This window comes from Dasypus novemcinctus, chromosome 8, assembly GCF_030445035.2.
Source record: "Dasypus novemcinctus isolate mDasNov1 chromosome 8, mDasNov1.1.hap2, whole genome shotgun sequence".
NCBI classification, from domain to species: Eukaryota; Metazoa; Chordata; class Mammalia; order Cingulata; family Dasypodidae; genus Dasypus; species Dasypus novemcinctus.
Window position 1 is genome coordinate 72,831,570 of NC_080680.1, and position 27,414 is coordinate 72,858,983.

The 27,414-nt window shown below is 35.3% G+C and overlaps 1 protein-coding gene across 11 annotated transcripts in view; it reads right to left on the reverse strand.

Annotated features, from left to right (window-relative positions):
* The window catches only part of LINGO2 (leucine rich repeat and Ig domain containing 2), a 1,371,976-nt gene that overhangs the window by 808,219 nt on the left and 536,343 nt on the right, over positions 1-27,414 (reverse strand). For 2 of the 11 annotated variants that reach the window (XR_009186822.1, XM_058301966.2), the window contains one exon: positions 1,163-1,212. The exons of 8 other annotated variants lie outside the window; for them this stretch is intronic. The gene's annotated coding sequence lies outside the window, so the exon portion shown is untranslated. Of the gene's footprint in view, positions 1-1,118; positions 1,213-27,414 lie in introns of all 11 variants that reach the window. One more of the 11 variants, XM_071216806.1, reaches the window with a different exon arrangement.

Genomic DNA, 27,414 nt, shown 5'->3' on the forward strand with positions numbered 1-27,414 from the left:
TTACCAGGCCACAAAGTATAAGTTATTTCCCTCACCAAAGTGTCTTGCCAAGTGTTGAAGCAAGATGGCTGCCAGTATCTGCAAGGGTTCAGGCTTCCTCTTCCTCTTGAGGTTCCATGGTCCCAGCTTCTACCAATATCAGCTGTAGGCTGCAATAAGTCTCATCTCTCTTCAGGGACTCATTCCTCTCTGGACACAGCTGCTCTGCTCTCTCCACAAGGCCAGTTGTAGACTATTAGGCTACTTGTCTCTCTTCCTGGGGTCTCTGCCATGTCTAATAAAGCCTTTTCTCCCTCCTCATGTATCTGCTTCTCTGTGTGTTTACTTCCAAGGGCTCCAATATCAAAACTCAAAACTCTTTCTTCTGCCATGTCATTTTCTCTGTGAGTCCCTGCCCACTTGGGCAATGTCCTATTGACATGGCCCAATTAAAGTCTTAATCATTATTTAATCAAGTAAAAGTGAAACCTCTGAATCCAATGCAGTCTAATATTCCCAGAGAGACCAGTTCACAAACATAATCCAATATCTATTTTTAGAACTAATAAACAATATCAAACTGCTACAGTGACTAAATCCCAAAATAAATATTTTAAAATATTAAAATGTACAGTGTGCAGAAAGAGTACAGACAGAAAGAAACAGGAAATAATGACCTATGCAAAGGAATATAATAAAAATCCAGAAAACAGCAATGAAGATGAAAATGTGGACATACTGAACAGGCTTTAAAAAATGATCTTTAAAATGCTCAAGCTGATGAAAGAAAATACAGAGAATGAACTATAGGGTATCAGGAAAAGCAATGAATGAACAATATGAGAGTCTTAGTAAAGAGATACAAATTTTAAAAAGGAACAAAACAGAATTAATGGAGTTAAAGATCACATAACTGAAATTAAAAATGCCCAGAAGGATTTCAAGAGCAGATTGGAGCTGGCAGAAAAAAGGAATCAGTGAACTTGAAGACAAACACTAGAAATGAGTCAGATTTAGGAGCAGAAAGAAAAAAAAATATTAAAAGTGAAAGTACCCTAAGACACCTCTGGGATACCTTGAAGAACAGCATTAACACATTATGGGAATTCCAGAAGGAAAAGAAAGAGAGATGGGTAGACGTAATATTCAAAGAAATAATGTAACAAAAGATATACTTATGTACCTGAACTTCCGGGATGCAGCAAAAGATGTACTTATGTACCTCCAAGAAGTCTAGGAAAAAAAAAAAAAAAGGATAAACAAGAAGAAAAATATACCCTGTCATCTACTGATCACAATTTTGAATTCAAAGAATAGGGAGAGAGTTCTGAAAGCTGCAAGAGAAAGGTAGCATTTTACATACAAGGGAGTCACAATTAGATTAAGTGTTGATGTCTCATCAGAAACCATGGAGGCAAGAACCATAGATGAAATGCTTAAAGTGCTGAATGAAAACAACTGCCAGCCAATATTTTATATCTGGGAAGGTTTTCTTTAAAAAATGAGAATGAGGTGGACTTCTGGGAAGATGGCATTAGAGTAGGCTGGCAGGGCTTAATTCTCTTACAGAAACAAAAAAAGGAGGGCAAAAAGCTACCAAAGGAGCTGCTTTGGGGATTTGGGGACCAGAAGAGTGCTGTGCTTCATCCAGGATTAAGAGGGACAGAGAGACTAAGAGGTTGAAATGGAATTCATTCCTGTGGCTGGAAACAGCACACCTCACCCAACCTCAAGATGAGCAGCCTTGGTAAAACCCATGGCTTACTGTGACCAAAAGAGAGGAGAATGGAGACCTTCCTCCCTGAACAGAGGGAGAATACAGGAGAGGGTGGAGAATGTTTTTTCTTCAGTGAGTTTGGATAGCAGAGTCTACTTTTATTCTCAGCCCTAACCAGCCCAGCAAGTGGAGGTTGAAAGAGACACATCTGTGGAAAGATTCACTGAAGAGCACCACCTTCTGGCAGGAAACTGAAAAAAGAAGAAAAAAAAAAAAAGGCTTTATGGAATCTCTGATGTCACAGGACCCATTAGGAATCCCTGGTCCTGCTCTGTTAACTTAAGCAGGGCAATTTCAAATATTTGAATAATTTGAACCAAAAATCAAAGAAAAGCCATGAAACAACCACTGAGTGAGAGAAATAAATTGACCACAGAGTAAGTTCATCAACATAATCGGATGACCTAGACCTCAGCAAAAATTTAAAGCCCTACTAAGAAACAAGTAGATGTGGATTAGTCAAAAAAACAACTAAAAATTTCTCATGATAAACAGGATTTAAGACCACTAATCAATGATGTTCACACAAACCTCATAAGTTAAATCATGGAGTAGAAGGAATATGTGGTTGAAAGATAATGTATATTAGAATGACCCAGGGTAAGCATAAAGAATAACTGGAAAACTTGCAAAAGTAACAAAGATTATGAGAAGGAAAGGCACAATGAATGAGATTAGAGGCAAATGACAACAGATTTGAATTATGTGAGGATAGAATTAGTGAATTAGAAGACAAAGCATCTGAACTTGTAAAGACAAAAGAAGCAACAGAGAAAACAATGGAAAGCATTGAACAGGGGTTGAGGGAATTGAATGACAGTATAAAATATACAAATTACATGCAATAGGTGTCACAGAAGAAAGAGAGAATGGAAAAAGGGCAGAAAGAATATTTGAGGAAATAATGACTGAAAACTTCAAGAATGACAACCTACCCCAAACACAATAAATCTGAATAGGACTACTCTGAGGAACCAAATATGCAGAATGTCAAATGCCAAATATAAAGAGAGTTTTCTGAAAGCAGCAAGAGAAAACCAAAGCATCATATACAAGGGAACTTCAATCAGACTGAGTGCCAATCTCTCATCAGAAACAATGGTGGTGAGAAGGTAGTAGTATAATGAATTTAAGGTTCTTAAAGAGAAAAACTGTCAGCCAAGAATTTTTTATCCAGTATAACTGTCCCTCCAAAATGAGGGTAGTTTAAAATCTTCACAGACAAAGAAAAAAAGAGAGAGTTTGTTACCAAAAGACAGGATTTAAAAGAAATACAAAAGGGAGTGCTACAGTCTGAAAGGAAAATAGAAGGTTGAGAGACTTGGAGTATAGAAATGAAAACTATTAGAAAGGTTATCATCAAGTAAAAAAAGACAGACAATAGTAGGATACACAATGGAAAGCCAATGGATAAAATGGATGAAGAAAGCAATACCTGTTCAGTGATAATACTGAATGGAAGGGGATTGAACTCCCCCAGCAAAAGGCATAGACTGACAGAATAGGGAAAAAAAAAAGATCCATCTGTATACTGTGTATAAGAGATTCTCCTTAAATGCAAGGACAAAATCAAGCTGAAAATGAAAGGTTGGAAAAAGATATTCCACACAAATAGTAATCAAAAAAATCTGGAGTAGCAATATTAATATTGGACAAAATAGATTTTAAATGCAATACTTTTAAAATATGAAGAAGGTCAATATATATTAATAAAAGGAAAAATTCATCAAGAAGAAATAACAATCATAGATATTATTTATGCATCTAACTTGGGTTTCTCAAAATACATGAGGCACAGACTGGAAAAAGTGAAGGATGAAATAGATGTCTCTACAATAATAGTTGGAGACTCAGCACATCACTCTCAGCATTTTATAGAACATCTGGATTAAGGATGAAAAAGGAAACAGACAACTTAAATAATATGATAAATGAACTGAGCATAACAGACATTTATAAAGCCATATGCCCCCAAGCAGCAGGATGTACCTTCTTCTTAAGTGCTCATACATTCTTCTCCAAGATAAAACATATGCTGGGTCACAAGACTGCACTTTCTCTGATCATAATGGAATAAAGCTGGAAATCTTAACAGATGGTAAAAGGGAAAACAGACAAATACATGGAGATGAAACACCACACTTTTAAATAATCAGCAGCTCAAAGAATAAAATGCAAGATAAATCAGTAAATATCTCAAGGTGAATGAAAACAAGAACACAACATATCAAAATCTATGCATTACAGTGAGACAGTGTGGAGAGGAACATTTATAACCTGAAATGCTTATATTAGAAAAGAAGAAAGAGCTCAAATCAAAGACCTAACTGGAGGAACTAGAAAAACTAATCTCAAACAAAGTAGAAGGAAAGAAATAACAAAGATTAGAGCAGAAATAAATGAAATTGAGAACAAAAAATAGAATTATAAAAACAAAATTTGGTTCTTTGAGAAGATCAACAAAATCAACAAACCCTTAGTTACACTGACAAATATAAAAAGAAGATAAAAATAAATAATATCAGAAATGAAAGGGTGGACATTACAACTGATACTGCAAAAATAAAAGAGATCATAAGAGGATTCTGTGAACAATGATATGCCAATAAACTCAACAATGTAGATTGGATGAAGAAATTCCTAGAAACATAAAAACAAACTTCTCTGACTCTAGATGGAACCAAACACAATTAAAGAGACTGAAACAGTCATGAATAACCTCCCCAAAATGAAAAGTCCAGGATGAGATGATAGGACAATTCCTCTAATGAATATAGATACAAAAATCCTCAGCAAAATGCTTGCTAACCAAATCAGAAAGCACATTAATGGGGTGGGGAGGTGAAGGATATATGGGAATCTCTTATATTTTTTTAATGTAACCTTTTTGCAATGTATATATCTTCAAAAAAATACAATTTACAAAAATGATGGGGGTGGTGGGGTGGGGAGTGGGTTATATGGGAACCTCTTATGTTTTTTAATGTGACGTTCTTTGTGATCTATTAACTTGAATTAAAAAAAGAAAAAAAGAAAAAAAAAGAAAATGTTACATCAAAATAAAAATCATAATAGTACTCACTAAAAAAAAAAGAAAAAGAAACACATTAAAATAATTATATACCATGATCAAGTGATTTTAATGCCTGGTGTGCTAGGGTGGTTGAACACAAGAAAATCAATTAGGTAATAAGCCACATTAACAAATTAAAGAAGAAAAACCACATAATCATCTTGATTGATGCAGAAAAGGCATTTTTAAAAAAACATAGCATCCTTTCTTGGAAAAACGACTCCAAAAGATCGGAATAGTAGAAAACTTTCTCAACATGATAAAGTGCATACATGTAAAACACAAAGCTAACATTGTTCTCAATGGTTAAAGACTGAAAATTTACCCACTTAGATCAGGAACAAGACAAGGATGCCCACTGCTACCACTGTTATTCAAGATTGTGGTAGAAGTTCTAACTAGAGCAATTAGGCAAGAAAAAGAATAAAAGACATGCAAACTGGAAAGGAAAAACAAATTTTTCCTATTTGGTAATATGATCTTCTACCTAGAAAACTCCTAAAAATCTAAAAATTCAAAACTTCTAGAACTAACAGATGTGTTCAGGAAAGTAATGGGACACAAAATTAATATGCAAAATCAGTAGCAGTTCTATACACTACTAATGAGCAACCTGAGGAAAAAGTCAGAAAATAAACTGCATTTATAATAGTGAGTAAAACATTCAAGTATTTAGATACTTAGGAGTAAACTTAACCAAGGACATAAAGGACCTATATTCAGAAAACTACAAAACATTGCTAAAACAAACCAAAGAAGACCCAAATAAGTGGAAGGACATCCATGTTCATGTATTGCAAGGTTAAATATCATTAAGATGTTATTTCTACCCAAACTGATTTACAGATTCAATGTAATCCAAATAAAAATTCTAACAGCCTTTTTTTTCAGATATGGAAGAGCCACTTATCAAGTTTATTTGGAAAAGTAAGGGGCCTGAATATCCAAAAATGCCTTTAAAAAAGAACAAGATTTGACTACTCTCACTTTGAGTTTAAAGCATATGACTTAGCTACAATGGTAAAAACAAGACGGTACTGGCTTAAATATAAACAAATAGACCAATTGAATTGAACTGATAATTCAGAAATAGACCCTCACATCTATGGTCAAGTGATTTTTGACAAGGTTGCCAAACCCACTCCTCTGGGTCAGAACAGACTATTCACCAAATGGTCCTGGGAGAATAGGATATCCACAGCTAAAAGAAACAAAGACGACACCTATTTCATACCTTATACAGAAATTAAGTCAAAATGGATCAAGGACCTAAATGTAAGAGCTAGAAAAAAACAATTCATAGAAGAAAATATAGGGAAACATCTTAAAGATCTTATGGTAGGTGATAGTTTCTTAAACCTTACACCCAAAACACAGACAATGAAAGAAAAAAATAGATAAGTGGGACTGCCTCAAAACTAAATCCTTTCAGTCTTCAAATTACTGTAAGAAGGTAAAAAGGCAGACAATGGGAGAAAATTTTCAGAAACCACATATCCAATATGTTTTGATCTCCATCTTAAATAAAGAGATCATACAACTCAATGATAAAAAGAAAAGCAACCTAATTTAAAAATGGGCAAAAGATTTGAACAGATATTTTTCCAAAGAATAAATACAAATGGCCAAAAAACACATGAATAGATGCTCATAATAACTATTAGGGAAATACAGATCAAAACCACAATGAGTTATCACTTCACGCCTTACAGAATGACCATTACTAAAAAAAAAAAGAAAACTACAAGTGTTGGAGAGCATTTGGAAAAATGAGAACACTCCTTCATTGTGTGTGGGGGGATGTAAAATGGTGCAACCTCTATGGAAGATAGTTTGGCAGTTCCTCAGAAAGCTAAATATAGAACTGCCATATAATCTGTCAATCTCTCCACTAGTAATATATTCAGGAGAACTGAAAGCAAGGATGCAAACAGGCATTTGCATACTGATGTTCATAGCAACATTATTCACAATTGCTGAAAAATGGAAACAACCCGTGTCAATCAACTGATGAATGGATAAACAAAATGGGGTATATATTATACATATGATAGAATACTACTCAACCGTAAGAAGAAATGAAGTTGGGATCCATTTGACAACATGAACAAACCTTGAGGACATTATGTTGAGTGAAATAAGCCAGACAGAAAAGAACAAATATTGTGTGGTCTCACTGATTTGAAGTAAAAACAATAAGGAAACTCATGAAGCTAAACTATAGACCATAGGTAATTAGGAGATAGAATGTGGGTTGAAAAGGGGGAGCTGATGCTTAATGTAAGTAGAATGCTTAATAAGGGGGTTTCAAATGTGGGGAAATTATTAGAATTTATGGTAACACATTTTAGTGAGTATAATTAACACTGCCAAATTATAAATGTGAATGCCACTGAAAGGTGTAGTCTAGGGATGTTAATGTCAATTAAAAGAAAGCTAGAGGATAATCTAGGTAATGTATAACTTAATGATTTTTTGGGGGGATGACTATGCTTAATCATATAAATACAAGAATATTCCTCTATTACAAGGAATTAAGAATATGAAAATACATAGGTAAAACAAATCTAATCTAAAGTACAGACTCATGAAGAGTGTGTAAGTGTATATGGGATTTCTCCTTTTGAAGTAATGAAAAATTGTAAAATGGACTGAGCTGATGACAGAGCAACTCTGTGATGAAATTCAGAGTCACTGAGGCTACACTTTGGATGGATTATACAAGGCAGAAGACTGTATAATACATTGAACCCCACAGTGAATGATGGGCTGTGATTAATAGTACAAATATGAGATTTTTTTCTCATGAACTATACTAAATGTACAATACTAATAAATGATGTTAATAATAGGGTGGTTTGTAGGAAAAATGCACCAAATATAAGCTATGGACTATAGATAGCAATAATATTGTGATGCTGTTCTTTCATCATTTCTAACAAATGTGTCACAACAATGTAAGATGCTTGTGATGGAGTGATGTATGATGACCCTATGGTATGCATGATTGTTCTTTACAAATTTTTAAATAAAAAAAAGTTTGGCTGTGAAATCTCAACAGAGTTGTAACACCTACTCTCCAGTTCATTGGACCCATCCAGGACAACTAACATGGAGATGATGAACAACAATCATCCCAAGGAACAGAGAGAGTCTACAACTGCAAGCAAGATAGTTTCATTCATCTGCCCCATGGGATCTAAGCCCCCTCTCAATTAGAGGTGGAGTGGGCATCACCATTTCAGAAATCTCAGGATTGGGAAATGAATGATGGACTCGTGTAGACTGACTGTTATTCTACTATAAACTTATTCTAACAATAGTAGAACTGTTATCACTGATGTGGAGACAGTGGCCACTGGAGGTTTTAAGAGGAGAAAGAGGGAAAAATAGGTGTAATAGGGGGTCATTTTCAGGATATTGGAATTGTCCTGAATCATGTTGCAATGACAGATATAGGTCATTTTATATCTTGTCATAACTTACAAACTTGTGTGGGAGAGAGCATAAGCTACAATGTAAACTATCATCTACACTTGGTAGCAATGCTTCAATACAATGTTCATCAATTGCAGCAAGTGTATCACACTAATGTTGTTAATGTGGGAAAGTGTGGAAGGAATAGGGAGTGGGGCATGTGGAAATCCCATATATTTTTTATGTAACATTCTTAAAGAAAATTTTAAGTATATATTAAAAAAATAATGTAACACACAGGAATATCCCCTATTCCATCTTTAACATCCCTTTCTACAAAAAAAAAAAAAAAATGAGGGTCAGATTAAGACATTCTCAATAAACAAAAGCTAAAGGAATTCATCACCTTTAGACCTGCCCTACAAGCAATGCTAAAAGGAGTTCTTAAGATGAAAAGAAAAGGACACTAGGCAGGGGTTCAAAGCAGCATAAAGAAAGTAAAGACCTGGGTAATTATAAATGCCAGTATTACTATAGTATATTGTTTGGTACGTAACTCTATTTCTTACTTCCTTCAGGTGCTAAAATGCATAGGTAGTAAAAGTAATTAGAAATCTATGTTTTTTTTTAAACACACAATGTACACATTTATAAGTGGTAACAGCTACAAATAAAGGTGGTGGGGAGGCAGGTATAGGAAAAGTATATAGGCAGGCCATTGAAATTAACTTGGTACCAAATCAAATATGGTTCTCACATATTAAGGATGTTAAATTTTAACTCCATGGTAATCACAAGAAAAATAGATAAAAACTATATCCAGATAGAAATGAAAATGCACTCACTGTATTACAACACGAGAAAATCATATAAATAAAAATAGTTATTAACAGAAGGGACAAAAAAATAAATAAAAGCCTTACAAAAGTCTAAATAGCAAAATGGCAGAAGAAAATCCTGTATTACAGTAGTGATTTTTAAATATAAATTGACTAAACTCTCTATTCAAAAGGCAGAGATTGGCAGAAAGGATATAAAAGTGTGATCCAATTGTATGCTATCTGCAAGAGACTCACCATAAATTCAAAGATACAAATAGGTTAATAGTGAAAAGGTAGAAAAAGAAGCTATCATGAAAGTAGTAACCAAAAGAAAGTTGGGGTAACTAAACTAATATTTAAGTCAAAAACAGTTATGAGGGACTTAGATGGTCCTTATACAGTGATGAAGGAGATAATTCAACAGGAAGCTGTAATAATTATAAATCTTTATAAAATTAACTGCTGAGCCCCATAATATATGAAGCAGATACTGACAGATTTGAAGGAAGAAACTGATGACACTACATCAGTAGTTAAGAGACTTCAGTAATATACCACTCTAAATAATGGATAGATAGAAGCCTTGAGTAATATCCTAAACAAAGAAGACCTAACAGACATATTATAGAACATGTCACCAAACAAACACATAATACACATTCTTCCTGGGTGAACATGGATCATTCTCCATGATAGACTATACATTAGGTGAAAAAACAAGCCTCAAAAATTAAGAAAAATATATTGAAATTATATACCTTTTATTCTCCAACAAAGACAGCATGAAACTAGAAATCAGTAACAGAGTAAGAAATGGAAAACTTAAAAATATATAAATAAGATAAATGTGCCTGGACTGGATTTTTTAAAGTAATGCTTCCATAATTTCTTAATTAAGCTGTTATTTTTTCTGAATTTGAAATAAAGTTTAAAAATAAAAAGTAATACACTCATGAAGTGATATTTGGTAGTGCCCATTAATGTGAAAAGACATTTTTAAAGATGAAATTCATAAAATCTTATTACAGATGCCTTTTGCAATCAATTTGATGATGTGGAAAACTAACTTTGAACTCCAAATAAGTGAAATGTTATCCCCCCAAAATAAATGTCAATTTTCCCATTAGTAGACATGTATTTGAAAAAAATATTTTTAAAAAATCATCCATAAAATACCTGTGGAAAAATAAATATGTGGAAATTAAATAACATACTCTTATACAACCAATAGGTTAAAGAGGAAACCATAAAGCAAAATTAGAAAATATCTTGAGGCGAATGCAAATGAAAACACAACATACCAAAACTTATGGGATGCAGCAAAGGCAGTACTGAGAAGGAAATTTATAGCTCTAAATGCTTACATTAAAAAAGAGGAAAGACTTGAAATCGGAAACCTAACTTCAAAACTGGAAGAACTACAAAAGAAGATAAAATTAAACCTTACGTGTTTAAGTAAAATATTAGAGTGGGGGTAAATGAAAGAGAAAGAAAGAATAAAACAATAGAATCAACAAAACAAAAAGTTGGTTCTTGGAAAAGAACAATAAAATTAACAAAACTTTATCTAGACCAATAAAGAAAAAAGAGAGAGGACACACATGACTAAAACCAGAAATAAAAAGGGGGTATTACTACCAACCTTTGATATATCCTCTTATAGTCCTTTTTATTTCAGCAAATAGGACCAGGACCAGATGGTTTTATAAGGGGACTTCTACCAAACATTTCAAGACTTTGCTCCAATTCTTTTCAAACACTTCCAAGAAAATGAAGAGGAGGGAGCATTTCCTAATTTATTCTATAAGACTAACTTCACCCTCATACCAAAGCCAGATAAATATACCACAAGAAAAGAACACTACAGGGCAATATCTCTTATGAATACAGATGTAATAATCCTCATCAATATACTATGAAATCTAATCCAACAGCGTATGAAAAGAATTTTACATCATGATCAAGTTGGATTTATCCCTGATATGCAATGTTGTTTCAACATATGAAAATTAATTAATAGTAAACACTGCATTAACACAGTTATGAAAATAAAAAGACAATCTGTTGAAAGAGAAAAAATATTTGGAAACAGCATATCTGATAAAGGTTTAATATCCAGAATATATAAAGAAACCCTTCAACTTGACAAAAAAGACAAACAAGCCAATTAAAAAATGGGCAAGTCTTGAACAGACATCTCTTCAAAGAAGATACATAAAGGGCCAGAAAGCACATGAAAAGATGTTCATCTTCATTAGCCATCAGGGAAATGCAAATCAAAACCACAAAATTCCCCAAAGAACTGAAAGCAGGGACCTGTACAGATATTTACACACCGATGTTCATAGCAGCTTTATTCACAATTGCCAAGATGGAAGCAGCCCAAGTATCCACCAACCAATGAATGGATAAATAAAATGTATTTGATTTATATCAAATGTATTTGATATATACACACACACACACACACACACACACACACACACATATATATACATACAATGGAATAGTATTCAGCCATATTAAGGAATGGAATTCTGATACATATATGTGATAACATGGATCGACCTTGAAGTCACTGGGTTGAGTGAAATAAGCTGGGCACAAAATAACAAATTGTATGATCTCATTGATTTGAAACAATTCAAACATGCAAACTCATAGAGTCAGAATTTAGAACACAGGTTACCAGGGAATGGGGCAGGGATAGGGAATGAGAAGTTAAGGCTTTAAATGAACAGGGTTCCTATTTGGAATGATGGAAATGTTTAGATAATAGATGGTGGTGATGGTAGCACAACATTGTGAATACAATTAACAGCACTGAAATATATATATCTGAATGTGATTAAAAGGGGAAATGATAGATTGTATATAACAGAATAAATTTTTTAAAAATCCATGGAACTACAATACACAGCGAACCTGAAGTTAAACGATGCAGTTTAGTTAATAGTACAATTATAAGATGGTGCTGTCATCAATTACAACAAATGTTCCACACTAATGCAAGTTGCTGGTAGTGTGTGGGATTCCTGTATTTTATGCATGATTATTCTGTAAATCCACAACTTCTCTAATAAAGAAAAAAAGAGATTCATTCTAAGAATTATTTTTGGGTCAGTTTAAGATATGGGCCCACTTATGTCTTTACTTTAAATTGTAAACTGTTTAGAATGTGGGTCTTAGTCAAAGATTCCATCATATTCTACCCTGACTAAACAAAGACTAGGGCTCCAACCCAAGACTGCAAGAACATTTGGACTGGTGATGTATTTTTCCAATTATAGCTTTCAGTGTTCACTGTCTATGAACACATTGAAGCCATTTAGGATATATTATTCTAGTGAATGAGCAGGCTGTTCACACATTAAATTCGTGCTCCTGTGTAGATTGTAAAATGCAATACCTTTATCTATTTCATGCTGGAATTAAAAATCCATATCACAAATTCTGAGAAAATAAACCATTATCCTTTCCTGGCAAATGTAAGTGGAATGAGCATAGTTTAGTATCAGAAAAGTACTGAAATATATTGACTGTTTTTTTCTGGGTAATGTATTTAAGATTAATTTACTTTGCAATATACTTGAGTAACATATATAGACATTTACCACATATGCTAATGGATTAGAGAAGGCAAAGGGCTCAGGACTCAGTGGAAGAATGAGAAGAGTATTTGCTTGTGACTGGACGATGGGAACTGAGAGGTTAGGACAGAGGTGGAGGATGGGGTGGCCAGTTTTGGTGCATAAAGAGTAAAATAACTGTGATGTCACAGTGAAGCAGGGAAATAACTCTTCTTTGAATAGGATTCTGCCTCTTTTAGACCATCCCTAACTCTCCCATGAGTCTCTGCAGGTCTATCAGTATAATTCCACCCAAGCTTCAGAATTGGGCATAATTTAGGTTGTCCATCAGAAGAGCCCATCTTCCTGACTGCATTATGGAAATAGAAATGGAATGTCCCAAGAGGTTTAACATATAGCAATACTGGGCTAAAAGGAACATCTATTGCCTTAAGTTTATGAACCATGGACATATATCATATGTATGCCAGTGGCAATTTTTCTACCACATGGGCTACACCTGTCTAAATTGTATGAGTGCCTGGTCTGGCTGTAACTAATGATCTTGCCTGTTCTAGTTATGAGTCATACCTACTCCTTACTGAATTATCTAATCTCAGTTTTTCTGTTGCTTCTAAAGGAAATTATATTAGTAGGACACTGGGGAGAACATATAAACGGCTTAGAATTTAGAAAAAAATATAAAATTTGAGTCAATGTTAAAGATATTTGATTATTTTATTATTTTCAAAAAGAAATTAAGGGGAGATTAGTGGTAATCTTAATTGATAAGAAAGACCGAAATAATAAGCCCAGTAAATTTATAACATTATCACTCATACTAAAAAAAAATGCATGGTAGAGAGAAAGGAAAAGAAATAGTGGAAGCCTGTAAGAGAATAAATAAATAGGTTTAAAGTTAAATCAGAAGGCCATATATCCAATTTTGCATTTTGTTTTATCTCTGTGACAAGACACTATGATACTCTTTAATTTAAAATGTCAACTGTAATTATTAATTCTTACCTTATACAGATATGCCACTTCTCTGAAAATTAATCTTTCTGAATATGTGTTTAGGAGCAGTTGAAGAATGAATTAAAAGACTGATGGAATATTTTTTTAAAAATCCATGGAACTGCACTACATGAACAGTGAACCCCAAGTTAATTGATGGACTATAATGAATATACAATTACAAAAATGTACTTTCATTAATTTTAACAAATGTACCACACCAGTGCAAGATGCAAGGTATTAAAATAATAATAGGGTGCTATATAGGAATGCTGTAGTTTACGCATGATTGTTCTTAAACCCATGACTTCTCTAATAAAGATAAAATGAATTAGTTTAAAAGAATAAAAAGAAGAAGGGAGGGAGGGAACTATAGGTAGCTGTGGCTTTAATCTACACAACTGACACCTGCCTTTTATAGGCTTGTGCCAGTGGGAAAGGATATTAATAAATCTAAACATTTCTAAGAAATAATCAAATGTTTGGGCCAATCTGAATTTGACATAATCTATAGGGAACTGAGAGTCTAATATCAAAAGTAATAGTGAAAATAAAATGTATCACGATATGCTCACACTGAGGCTGGGTAAGATGAACTGCACACATTACTGTAGCCCACACTATGATTCTGGGGGTAAGTGGATATGCCATTCCACTATCGTTGGACGTTTACTTTGCTTTCATAATTTTTCCAGTATTAAAAAAAAAAACCAACGATACCTATGGCTTGTTTGATTATTTTAGAATCAATCCTCAAGTTGTTCTGCTTTGGGTAAGGAAAAAAAATAGAAATGATAGAAATAGAGGTGGGAAATTTGAAGGAAAGAGAGATGCCGATATGTGACAGGCAGTATGGCACTAGGAACCTAGAAAGAAAAGAGTTCCAAATATTCAGACTGAGTACAACTATGACAAGTATCAGTGAAGGTAATATAATAAGAGATCTGTCCTAACGTGAATTAGGCTCAGATGTGAGTTTGGTATCATGAACTGTGAGGACTGCATTAAAAAGAAGCTAGTATAAAATCTGACATCGATCACAAATAGGGTTTCCACTGAAGCAAAATTAAAATGGAAACAAAAGCAAAAACAGATTTTGCAGTGTACTTTGTACTCTCTGATTTGTTGTGGTTCTAAATATTACATTCTTTGAAGCCTGAAACTGGGTTCCATTATCCCTATTCAAAGCACTTAGCTAAAGCCATTATCTAGTAGTGAGTATATAGATAGATTAGATTGTTGTGTGGATCAATAAATAGATAACAGTTATGATAGATAAAGCTAGACAGGTAGATCGATCTCTATATATCTACATCTGAATGCAATTTTCAGGTGATCTGTCAGACTCCTATGTTCTTAAATCTGTGCTTGCCATCAAACTTTGACAAAAACGGATACAGACTCATGCTTTTATTAAATTTAGGATATAATTTTAGGTTATCTACTGTACATTAACAGTATCTATTTATTTAGTCAAGGGTCATATCTAGAAATCCCTGATGATTTTTAAAATATAAGATATAGATAAATGGGCTATCATAATGTAAGTATGCTATGTATTACAAAATTTCTGATATCAAAAAATCAGAAATTAAGACAAGCTTTGAAAAATGACCAGGTAGTTACCATGAGACAGCAAACGTTTTTTTCCCCCTGATTCGTTCATCTGAGCCCCCAAGTTCATGAAGGCTCTGCCAAATTCACAAAGGTTTCTGAGGAGTTAAATTCAAAGCAGAGGCTCTGAGAAGATTGCAGACTAATGGTTGCTCTGACCCCGTTGTACAGTGTCAAAGTAGCTATTCATTTTGGAGGAGTGTGCCCATCAGCTTCTTAAAGAGGCCCATGGCACTTAACTGAACTCAAACTAGGGGAGTTACAGAATTTATTTCCCCACGAACATAACCTGATCAAAGTGACCCTCCTCTAAAATGTGCAGTAGAAAGGTGAACATTTAAATTAGTGTTATTAAGGTTCAAGGACAAGCTTAAGATCAATTGCTTAAATTAGGTAGGGTTGGGGTTGGTGGAGAGATGAATGGAAAATTACAATAAACACTTATGAGATTTTAGAAAGCAAACTACAGTGAAACAACGAAGAGAAAAATCTTAAGGAGATTAAGCTTTCTGCATTTCTCTCACACACACTCATAAAATTTACAGTGATAATTTCTTCTTTCTGAACAATTCCAGTGGATTCACAGACTCATGTGAAAAACTGGTTATAGAAAAAAAAGTTTCCCACTGAAAATTGTGACACTGGCAAATACATTTAGCACATATCCTTCCTGGCTGTTTTCACCTGCCCTCATACCCAGTGCACAGTATTTTCAGTTCCTCAGAATTAAGAGGAATATTTTTCAAGTGGCTGGACCATTAAGTCCCAACTCCTCTCTTGCAAACCTAATATCAGGCAATCTTTAGTCTTTACTAAATGATAGACAATAAATATATTATGAACTAATTCAGAAGGAAGGGATAATTACCACTTAAATTTAAAGAGCACTATTGAGTATACCTGATTTTCACAGGACCATGTACCAGAGCTTTGGGGAATAAACATATAAAGTCATGTCTTCAAGAAACATATATTATTTTAGAAATAACCAGAACACAAGAGAGACTGTGACCAATGTTATAAAACAAGGATATATAGGACAGAAAAACTGTAAATGGAAGCTAGAATAATGTCAATAAAGAAGATTAAGGAAAGCTACCTGGAAGAGTTGGCAGTTAAGAAGGAGCTTATATGATTTAAACATAGAAGAAATAGTTTGGACTTTAAAGTATTAGGTCAGCTCCAGTTAAGGCCATAAATAACCCAAACAATAGGTCTAGTGTTATCTCCATTTGCTGATAAACTGAAATTTTAGATAGTAAATGGCACAGTTCAAAGTTGGAACCCTCCATTTCCCAGGATAATGGAAGTCATAGCTTTAGTCTCTTGACAATCCTCTAATACTACATACACGTGGTATATATGATACATTTTAATGTGTTTCTCTTATCTTCATTCCAATCCTGCTATCATCTCAGAAACTTCTAATTATACCCATAGACCTATCTTACCCTGAACACTCACTTCATAATTTTTCTTTCCTCCTTTCCTTCATACACCCCTGCCTGACAATTTCTCTGCAATCTCCCTTTGACTAAAACGTCTTGCTAATTCTCCTATCTACAAATTTCCACTAACCAAACTTAGATTTCTAAGAATTTCCATTTACTCTTAGACTAAAAGCCTCCTAGTTTTACTTCTTTTACTTTCCTTTTTTTTTAATCAGAGAAATTGTAGGGTTATAGAAAAATTATTTAGAAAGCACAAAATTCCTATATACCACCCTCACACGTAGTTTCCCTATTATTAATGCTTTGGATTAGTGTGCTATCTTTGTTATAAGTGATGAAACAATATTACAATAATTATGCTATTAACTACAGCCCATAATTTACATTAGGGCTCACTCTGTATTGTACAGTGTCATGCTTTCTTTAAATCTTTTATTCTGGCAACATACATAAGATCTAAAATTTCCCCTTACAACCACATTCAAACATGCAATTTAATGGTGTTACCTACATTCATAATGTGCTACCTTCACTACATACACTCCCCAAACTTTCCCATCAACCCAAAGAAAAACTCTGTACCAATTAAGCATTAATTCCTGTTCCCATCCCTGCCCAGTGAAACCTATATTCTAGTTTCTGACTGTCTATTTGCATATTCTATTTCATATAAGTGAGACCATATAGCATTTGTCATTTTGTGTCTGTCTTATTTCATTCAACATGTCTTCAAGTTTCATTTATGTTGTTGAATGTATCACATTTTCATTCTCATTTATAGCTGAATGATAATTCATTGGAAGGTGTGGTAGTTTGAAGAACATGTTCTGAAAGTTAATACATTCCGGTGGGTATGAACCCATTGTAAGTAGGACCTTTTGAGGAGGCTACTTCAATTAAAGTGTGACCCATGTCAATCAGGATGGGTCTTAAACCTATCACTGTAGTCATTATAAGTGGAATGAAATTCTGACAGAGCAAGCAAAAGCCACAAAAGTAAAAAGCTGAAATCAATGAAACCCAGATGAGAAGGGAGAGACCAGAATGCACAGCCATGTGCTTTTCCATATGGCTTGCCATGTGACAAAGGAGTCAAGGATTGCTAGCAGCTGGTCTTCAGATGAAAGCATCGCCTTGATTTAGATATTTTCCTGGCCTCAAAACTGTGAGGTCTCTTGAGATCTTCTGTTCTCCCTGAGTTAGTGTAGGTAGTGTGTGTTTACATGAATTTTTCCATTTTATTCTATTATCTAATTTGTGGGCATACAATTTTCATTGTATCCTCTTATAATCCTTTTTTATTTCTGTGGGGTTGGAAGTAATGTCCTCCTCTTTAATTTCTGATTTTATTTATTTGTGCCTTCTCTTTTTGTCAGTCTAGCTAAAGTTTTGTAGATTTTATTGATCTTTTCAAAGAACCAAATTTTGGTTTCATTGATACACACAGTTGTTTTGTAACTCTCTATGTCATTTATCTTTGCTCTAATTGGTATTATTTCCTTTTTTCCCCCCACACTGAGTTTAGATTGTTCTTCTTTTTCTAGGCCTGCCAGTTGTGAGGCTAGTTCCCTGATTTGATATATTCCTCTTTTTTAAGGCAAGCATTTAAAGCCATGAATTTCTTTTTTAACACTGCCTTTGCTGCATCTTACAAGGTTTGGTATGTTGTGTTCATTTTCCTCATTTCAAAACATTCCTATTTCCATTGTGATTTCTTCTTTGAAATATTTGTTGTTTAAAAGTGTACTGTCTGATTTCCACATATTTGTGATTTTTCTATTGCTCCCTGTTATTAATTTCTATCTTCATTGTCATGAGAGAAGATACATTGTATGGTTTCAATATTTTTAAATTTTTTGAGACTTATTTTGTGACCTAACATATTGTTTCCCCTATAAAACAATCCATGTGTATTAGAAAAGAATGTTTATTCTGTCTTTAAGTCTTCTATTTCCTTAGCAATCTTCTGTCTAGACATTCTATTCATTACTGAATGTGGTGCATTGAAATCACTTATTACTTTCATGCTAATGTGCTGGAGGTGCAGTTAATGTTGGGGTTTAAGATATATTTAGGGGATTTGAATCTCTGGACTGACAATGCGATAGCCAGGTCCTGAGCCTCAACAGACTCCAGCACCTACAATCTGATCTATTGGACTTACCACACTCAGCTAAGATGGAGCTGAAGAAGGACAACCACCACACCATGGAGCCTAGAGTGATTACAACTGAAAATGGGAGGATTGCATCCAGCATCCATGTGGAATCTGAGCCTCCTCTTGACATAGAGGTGCAATGGACACAACCAATCCAATGTCCACATAGAAGAGGTGGCATTGGATTGGGAAAAGTGGACATGGTGGACGATGGGTATGGGGAAAGGCAGGAAGAGATGAGAGGTGGAGGCATCTTTGGGACATGGAGCTGCCCTGGATGGTGCTTCAGAGGTAATCACCGGACATTGTAAATCCTCACAGGGCCCACTGGATGGAATGGAGGAGAGTATGGGCCATGATGTGAACCATTGTCTATGAGGTGCAGAGGTGCCCAAAGATGTACTTACCAAATCCAATGGATGTGTCATGATGATGGGAACGAGTGTTGTTGGGGGGGGGGAGAGGGGGGGTGGGGGGGTGGGGTTGAATGGGACCTCACATATATATTTTTAATGTAATATTATTACAAAGTCAATAAAAAAATAAAATAAAATAAAATAAAATAAAAAAAAAGAAAAAAAAAAGAAATCACTTATTGTAGTACTGTCCATTTCTTCCTTCAAATCTGTCAACATTTGCATCATATATTTTGGGGTGCTAATATTGGGTGAATATATATATTTATAATTGTTATATCTTCTTGTTGAATTAACCCATTTATCAGTTTATAGTATTTTTCTTTGACCCTTATTATGCTTTTTGACTTAAAGTCTATTCTATCTGATATTAATATAGATACCCAAGGTTTCCTTTGGCTACTATTTGTATGGAATAATTTTTTTTACATCCATTTTCTTTCAATCTACATGAGTCTTTGAATTTAAGGTGTGTCCCTTCTAAATGGTAGATAATTGAATCTTGCTTTTTAAATCTATTTTGCCAATCTCTGCCTTTTGATTAGAGGATTTAATCTATTTATATTTAGAGTAATAACTAATAGTACAGGATTTTCTTAGGTCGTTTTTCTATTTGGTCTTTGTAATTCTTATTCCTTTTTGTCCTCAATTCTTCCTTTGATGCCTAGTTTCACTGTTATTTGATTTTTTGGAACAGTAACATTTGAGTCCCTTCTCATTTCTTTCTGCATATATGTTTTATATATTATCTTTGTGGCTACCATGAAGCCACAACTCTTCCACATGGAACTTCTTAGAACTCTAGCATACAAAAAATAAAATAAATAAAATAAAATAAAATAAAATAAATACCCATCACTGATTAGGAGATGTTTTCTGAATACTAAATATATGAATAGCTACTTATGTAGTGGCATAATTATAATTCAAGGAAAAAGAGAGGGCAGAACATTATTTGACCTGATTGAGATGTGAATATAGATATAGTCTAGAGCAAACTAATTCTTCAAGGATAAATTCATATTTTTATAATCATTCTAAATATAGTGGTATCAATGGCATAAGTAAGATTGGAAGGGTAAATCTGAGTGGTCCTTTCAATATAATGTGGTGTGACTTCTTTTATGTGCCTTTTCATGGATAATGCATTAATAAGCATAGGTTTTTACAAGTCAATCTGTCATCCTTTCATGTGGAATGCAGAGCTTCCCAGAGAGAATGTTGGTGTGTTTTCTCTCAGGATGAGGGCCTGCCCTTTGCTATGTACTCACATCTGAGTGCTAAGGAGGTACATGTTTTCCTGTTAAGATGGACAGATATCTTTTTTTCACAATTGTCTGAACTTCAGGGCTTGTAAAAGAGCCAGATCTTGTTCATTATATGAGGACGATTTTAATATATACAATTAATATCGTAAAAAGAACATTGTACATATATAAACATACATATACACATATACAAGAAAGACATGAAAATATCCATGAGGAAAAACAATAAAAGTTAAGAGCCAAAACGTTAAATTTTAGATTCTGGTGTGCTGAAAAAAAATGAACTTCTATATAAAGAGAGAATACCAATAAATTAAGTTTATGGCCTACTTAGAGAAACAAAGATAAAAACTTGTGATAATCTTAAAAATAGCCAAAAGACCTTCAAGAAATATTGCAAATCAGTTAATTATTAATCATCAAACAAATGTGTACAAGCAGTAATTTTTACAGGAATTCATGGGTAGAAAGAAAACACTTCCTTTGGGATACTAAGAAAAGGTTTATTGTAATATAAAGGCATTTTTGTTTGACTTCAAGAAGACTCTAAGCTATGTCTATCTAGGACTAAATCTGCATAATTGCAGAGTTCAGTTTACACTGTTTCCTTACAAATTAAAAATTGTCTTTTTGTAACCACGCCCACCCTGAATTTGGAGTAAAGTAGCTTAAAAAGTTCAATCAGTCAGTGGCATTTTCCTTTTTCTATGTTACTGAAGATAGTCTTGGAGAGCGTGGGTAGGCCTTTCTAGCAGTGTCATTACTGAAGGAATAAATGACATATCAGGCACTTCAAAGTTAAACCATAGAAATACAAAGGATTCTGAAACAGTGAAAGCTAAGAGCAGGACAGACTGTATTGCTCTGTCCTTTGAAGGGCACTAGACATCAATCCTCAGAAGAGCACTGGGCACATGAGACAGCCTTTGCAGCTGGCTGCTATCTTCTCCCATAGCCAAGCACAATCCTAGCTCTGAAGGGTCCAATAGTTTGCTTGAAAGCATTGTAATAAGCAATTCAACCTAGTCTCTGCTTTGGGGTCAAAGGTAATAGTAATATGTTTTTGGGTTGAATCCAACAGAGTCAGAGAACTCTTACCTCAAGCAGTGGCTACTTATCACATGATTAAATATGTAGTTCTTAATCATAGCTAGTTATTATAATCAACTGAGGAACTTTTAAAAATATACTGATGACTGTGCTCCCTGTCAAACAATTAAATCAGAATCTCTGGTGGCACTGGACAGTTCTTTTTTAAAAATATTTCCAGGTGATTTGTAACATACAATCAATTTGATCAACACTGGATTAGACCAGAGCTCCTCAAAGTTTAATGTCACATGAATAACTTGAAGATCTTCTTAAAATACAGATTCTGGCTAAGTAAGTTTTGGGTAAGACCTAAGATTCTACATTTCTAAGAAACTCCTGAATGATACTGATGGTACTGGTCTAAGAGTCATGTATTGATTTGCAAATCTTTATATTCTTCCTCTTTAAAAAAAATCAATAAAATTATTACAAAGTTTTTAGGAAAACTCAATCTCAGACTCCACCCTTATGAAATTCTGATGCTATAATCTATAATTAAAAAAACAATTCTGAGATGATTTGACTCTTTCATAGCTGGATTTATGTATTAGAAATTCCTGCCCCAAGATGTCCTAGATAAATAGTATTCACCCTGAAAAGCAGAGACCTGCCTAATTGTGGGGATGCCCTCTCTCAGTGAAGGCAACAATTTTGGATATGAATTACAGCTAAGTGCTAGGAAGCTAGACCAGTGTAAGAAAAGAATTGCTAAATTCCATCAAAGCTGGTGCCTGCCACAATATTTCAGACATCACTTATAACAGTTTGATATAGTTACGAATTCCAAAAATAGATATTGGATTATGTTTGTAAACTGGTCTATACTTGAGAATTATTAAATTATGATTAGGGCTTTGATTGGGCAACATCAGTAGGGTATTGGATCCCCACCCCTTAGTGGGTAGGGACTCACAGATTAAAGGCATGTCAAAGAACAGAGTTGGAGGGTTTTTGATGTTCGAGTTTTGATGTTGAAGTTTGATGCTGAAGTCTTAAGCTGGAGCCCCAGGAAGTAAGCACACAGAGGAAAGAGAAGCAAGCCCCAGGAAGAGAGAAACACTGAGCCCAGAGAGAAGCAAGACCTGGGAAGAGAGGAACCTGGGAAGCCTGAACCCTTGCAGATGTCGGCAGCCATCTTGCTCCAACACGTAAAAACAGACTTTGGTGAGGGAAGTAACTTATGCTTTATGGCCTGGTATCTGTAAGCTCCTACTCCAAATAAATACCTTTTATAAAATCCAGCAGATTTCTGGTATTTTGCATCAGCACCTCTTTGGCTGACTAATATATCACTCTTTTTATGTATGTATGTATGTATGTATTTATCTCCCCCCCTTGCCCCCCATCTTCTGTTCTCTGTGTCTATTTGCTGTGTGTTCTTCTTGGCCTACTTCTGTTGTTGTCAGCGGCACGGGAATCTGTTTCTTTTTGTTGCGTCATCTTGTTGTGTCAGCTCTCCGTGTGTGCAGTGCCATTCCTGGGCAGGCTGCACTTTCTTTCGTGCTGGGCGGCTCTCCTTACGGGGCACACTCCTTGCGTGTGGGGCTCCCCTATGCAGGGACACCCCTGAGTGGCATGGCACTCCTTGCATGCATAGGCACTGTGCATGGGTCAGCTTCACATGGGTCAAGGAGGCCAGGGGTTTGAACCGTGGACCTCCCATGTCGTAGACGGATACCCTAACCACTGGGCCAAGTCTGCTTCCCTAATATATCACTCTTGACAACAATGTAGTCCTGTTAGTTCATTGCATTAAAAGGAAAGTTCTGCCACATCCATTTCTTCATAGTAGACCTCCACAGCTCATCCCCTAGACATCAGCCAATTTTAAAATGTTTCCATTCTTGTTATAGGAGAAAACCAGTATAATATTAATTAAGCTGTAATTAGCCATTAAAAATCTTCCTAACCATGGGCTCTAAAGTTGATGGGTAATTTTATGCTTCTCTTACAGAAGTTATTAAATAAGATAATTTCATATAGAAAGAGGAAGAAAATAGTCAAAAGCAATCCTATAGCAAGGACAACCATGCAACCTGTATTGAAAGAGAAGAAATGGCATTCACATGCTCTATTTGTACTCTGGCTGTGTATTACACTAATGCACGTAATATATGCAGAAACACATACACACATGCAAACACAAAAGATAAACTAAGACTGACTTTACTCCTTTAGATAAGTGCTGAACTTGGAGCAGGATATTAGGTCTAGTTTCAGCTCTGTAATCCTGGGTCTCAGCTGCCCATCTATAAAATGAAGGAGTTGGATTGCATGATAAAATCAATTACTGTTGAAGGTTTATTATGTTTATTATGTACCAGAAACTGGGTTAAGTTCTTGGCAAAATCATCTCATTCATCCTCTTTATACTCCTTTGAGACATACTATGTTGTACCCAGTTTTGTCAATGAGGAAAAGGAAGGCAAAAGGGGATGATGTTCATTATCCAAAGGTAAAAATGATAAATTAGATGTGATTCTATCCACAGAGAAGCTCTCCATCAATCACTCATTTAACAACCTCTACTGAGTCTAGATTCACTCAACTTGAATTAGGATTGGAAGGAGAGCCTGAGACTTTGGAGTTGGTATACTTAACATAGACTTCTCATTCCTTTAGGGTAAGACAAAACTGCCCTTCAGGAGAGAGCTTTCAGCTTAGTCCATCACAGCAGGGAACCAACTTAAATAGGAAAGGGAACATGAGAGAGACATGAACGAATCAAACAAAAATAATTTTCTCTTAAGACCAATAGCAGCAAAAAGAGCCAAAGTGGGTTGGGATGATGAAGGATGGAAGGTGTTTAAAAAGAAAAGCTCAAAGACAGCAGCAGAATAAAGAGCTCCAAGAGTCAGCTCATCTTACAGGACAGTTAGAAATCACCCAGAGCTATCTATAGCACCTGTTTGGGGTATCGAGAAGACCAGAAAAGCATCTTGCAACACCCTTGGAAGACGAAAAGAAGAGACTGCCCATCTGCAATGAATATTAATGAATGGAGCATTGCATGCCACAGAAACTACTGGAAGTGGCTTATCTCTTACCTTGGGAGCTATTCCCTGGCTGGAGATGGAAGCTGCACTTCCCAAAAATAGAGGAGGAAGAGATAGTTGGCAACTGACTTCAGCTACAAAATAGTAAATTTGGTTGGTTAAAGTCTAATCCTAAGAACAGCTAAAGCTTGAAACTGTCCAAGTCAGAAAGAGGCTGGTAGCCTTCATTTTAACTCCACTTCCGGCATGCAGGGAAGCAGGGCTGATTGAATATCACAGTGATAGTAGGGACACGTTTATTTCCACCCACATCAGATTGCTACCCTATCCTAGACTCCAGCACTGCCTCTGGCAAGAAGGAAGATGTAGAGACCTGCACCAGCCTTCTGGGCAACTGCAGATGCTTTCAGCATGCATGGACTAGATTGTTGGGTACCTGTAGCTCCATTCCCATCCCTGACAGGGGAAGAGGGACAGTGATCCCTCAGCCTCTCTGGTCCACTGTGTCACTTTCAGCCTATATGGACTAGACTGTTGGACACACCTGTGGCTCCATCCTTGCCCCAACAGGGAGGAGGAGGGATAGTGCTCCTTCAGTCTCTCTGAGCAACTGCAGCCATTTTCAGCCCACACAGACCAGCTAAGTAGGCACACCAGTGGTTTCACACCATCTGTGATGGCAGGAGGAGGGCCCAAGCTCCCTCAGCCTCTCTGGGCAATTCAGCTGCTTTCAGCCCTCACAAACTGAATTTTAAGACACATCTGTCACTACATCCTTACCCCTGACAGAGCTCCCTCACCCTCTCAGGCAATTGAAGTTGCTTCCAGCCTGCATGGACTAGATTTTTGGACACTCCTAAAGCTCCATCCCCACCCCTGGCAATGGAGGAAAAAAGCCAGTGCTTCATTAGTCTACCTGGGCAACTGCAGTTAGTTTTGACCTGTGTAGCTTAGTTTTCTGCCCACACCTGTAGTTCTATCACTGCCCCCAGCAGAGGAGGAAGGTGGGAGAAGCTTCATCAGTTCTGGGGGTAACACAGGCATCTTCAGCCTCCACAGCTTACAGTACCAACTGCATCCCCATCTTCTACTCCACAACCAGCAAGGGAGAAAAGTCAAGAAGCAGAGGAAATGAACTGAAAAAAATCCAGATTGGCTAACAGCAAGCTACTGTAAAGTTCCAAATTAAGGTGAATCAAGTATCAAAAAGGGGCTGTAGCATGAAGCAAATCAAATAGAAAGCCCTAGACTAAAGAGAGAAACTGCACCCAGAATAAATACATCTAGTAAATCAGACACCAAGACACTAAAAAAACATTATAATCCATACCAAACAGTAAGCTATGGCCCAGTCCAAGTAGCAAGCTAAGCCTCCAGATAACATGAAGGAGTTGAGACAACTAATCATAGATGTTCAAACAAATCTTAATAAATCCAATTAGATGTCAGAAGACATTAAGGATATTAAGATGACACTGGGAGAGCACAAAAATTTGAAAGCATGCATATAAAAATAGTCAATGTTCATAGCAGCATTACTCACAATAGCCAAAAGATGGCAACAACCCAAGTGTCCATCAATTGATGAATAAACAAATTGAGGTATATACATATAATAGAATACTATGCTGCTGTAAGAAGAAATGAAATTGGGACACATATAATAACATGGATGAACCTTGAAAACATTATAGTAAGTGAAATAAGCCAGACACAAAAGGACAGATATTGTATGATTTCATTAACATGAACTAAATATGAAGAATAAACACAAAGGGTTAAAACTTAGAGTATAGATTGCTTGGAAATAATAGGATGAGGACTGAAAAGAGGTACTGATGCTTAATGTTTATAGAATTTTTAATTAGCTTGGTGTAAAAGTGTGGAAATGGATAGAATTGATGGTAATATATTATAGTAAGTATACCTAACACACCTATGTTATAAGTGGGATTGTGGCTGAAGGGGGTATTCTAGGGATGTGAGCATCAGTCGAAAGAAAGGTAGAGAATAATCTAGGGACTGAATAACATAGTGAACCTGGAGATGGATGAAGATTGTGGTTAATAGTACAAATACAAGAACGTTCTTCTATAAATTAGAACAAACGTATATCACTATTACAAGGTGGTGAGAATATAGTGATGCATGGGGAAAATAATGTAGCTAATGGGCCACATTCAACAGCAATATTGTAATATTCTTATATCAATGTCAGAGAAGGTACTATATCAATGCTAATGGTCAATAATAGGGGGTATGAGATTTTTTCTTTTGGACTAAGGAAAATGTTCAACAATTTACTGAGATGGTGACTGCACAACTATAATGAAAGTGACAGCCACTGAGTGTACACTTCAGATAGATTGCACTAGGCATGGGACTGCATAACACAGGGACCCATGTGGTGAAAAATGGACTGCAGTTAACAGCACAAATATGAGAGTGTTCCAATGAGGTGATGTTGCTTATCAGACAGGATTGTTTCTGATAACAATTTCCCCATTTTTATTTTGCAGCAGTGTTTGTGAATTATCCTTATCTTCTTCATTATCTTCATTATCCTTTTTCTTCTTACTTTATGAAATGAGAAAATGTGAAAATGAAAGTGTTAATATTATAATTAATATAATGAAGACGAAGATGGTCAGCTGAAGTGGAATTACAAGGAAAAGACAAATTACAAAAAGGAGAAAGAGAGTAATTCACAGTCTCTGATTACAATAGGATACGTCCAGATTTAATAATAAAACCTCATCAGAGAGC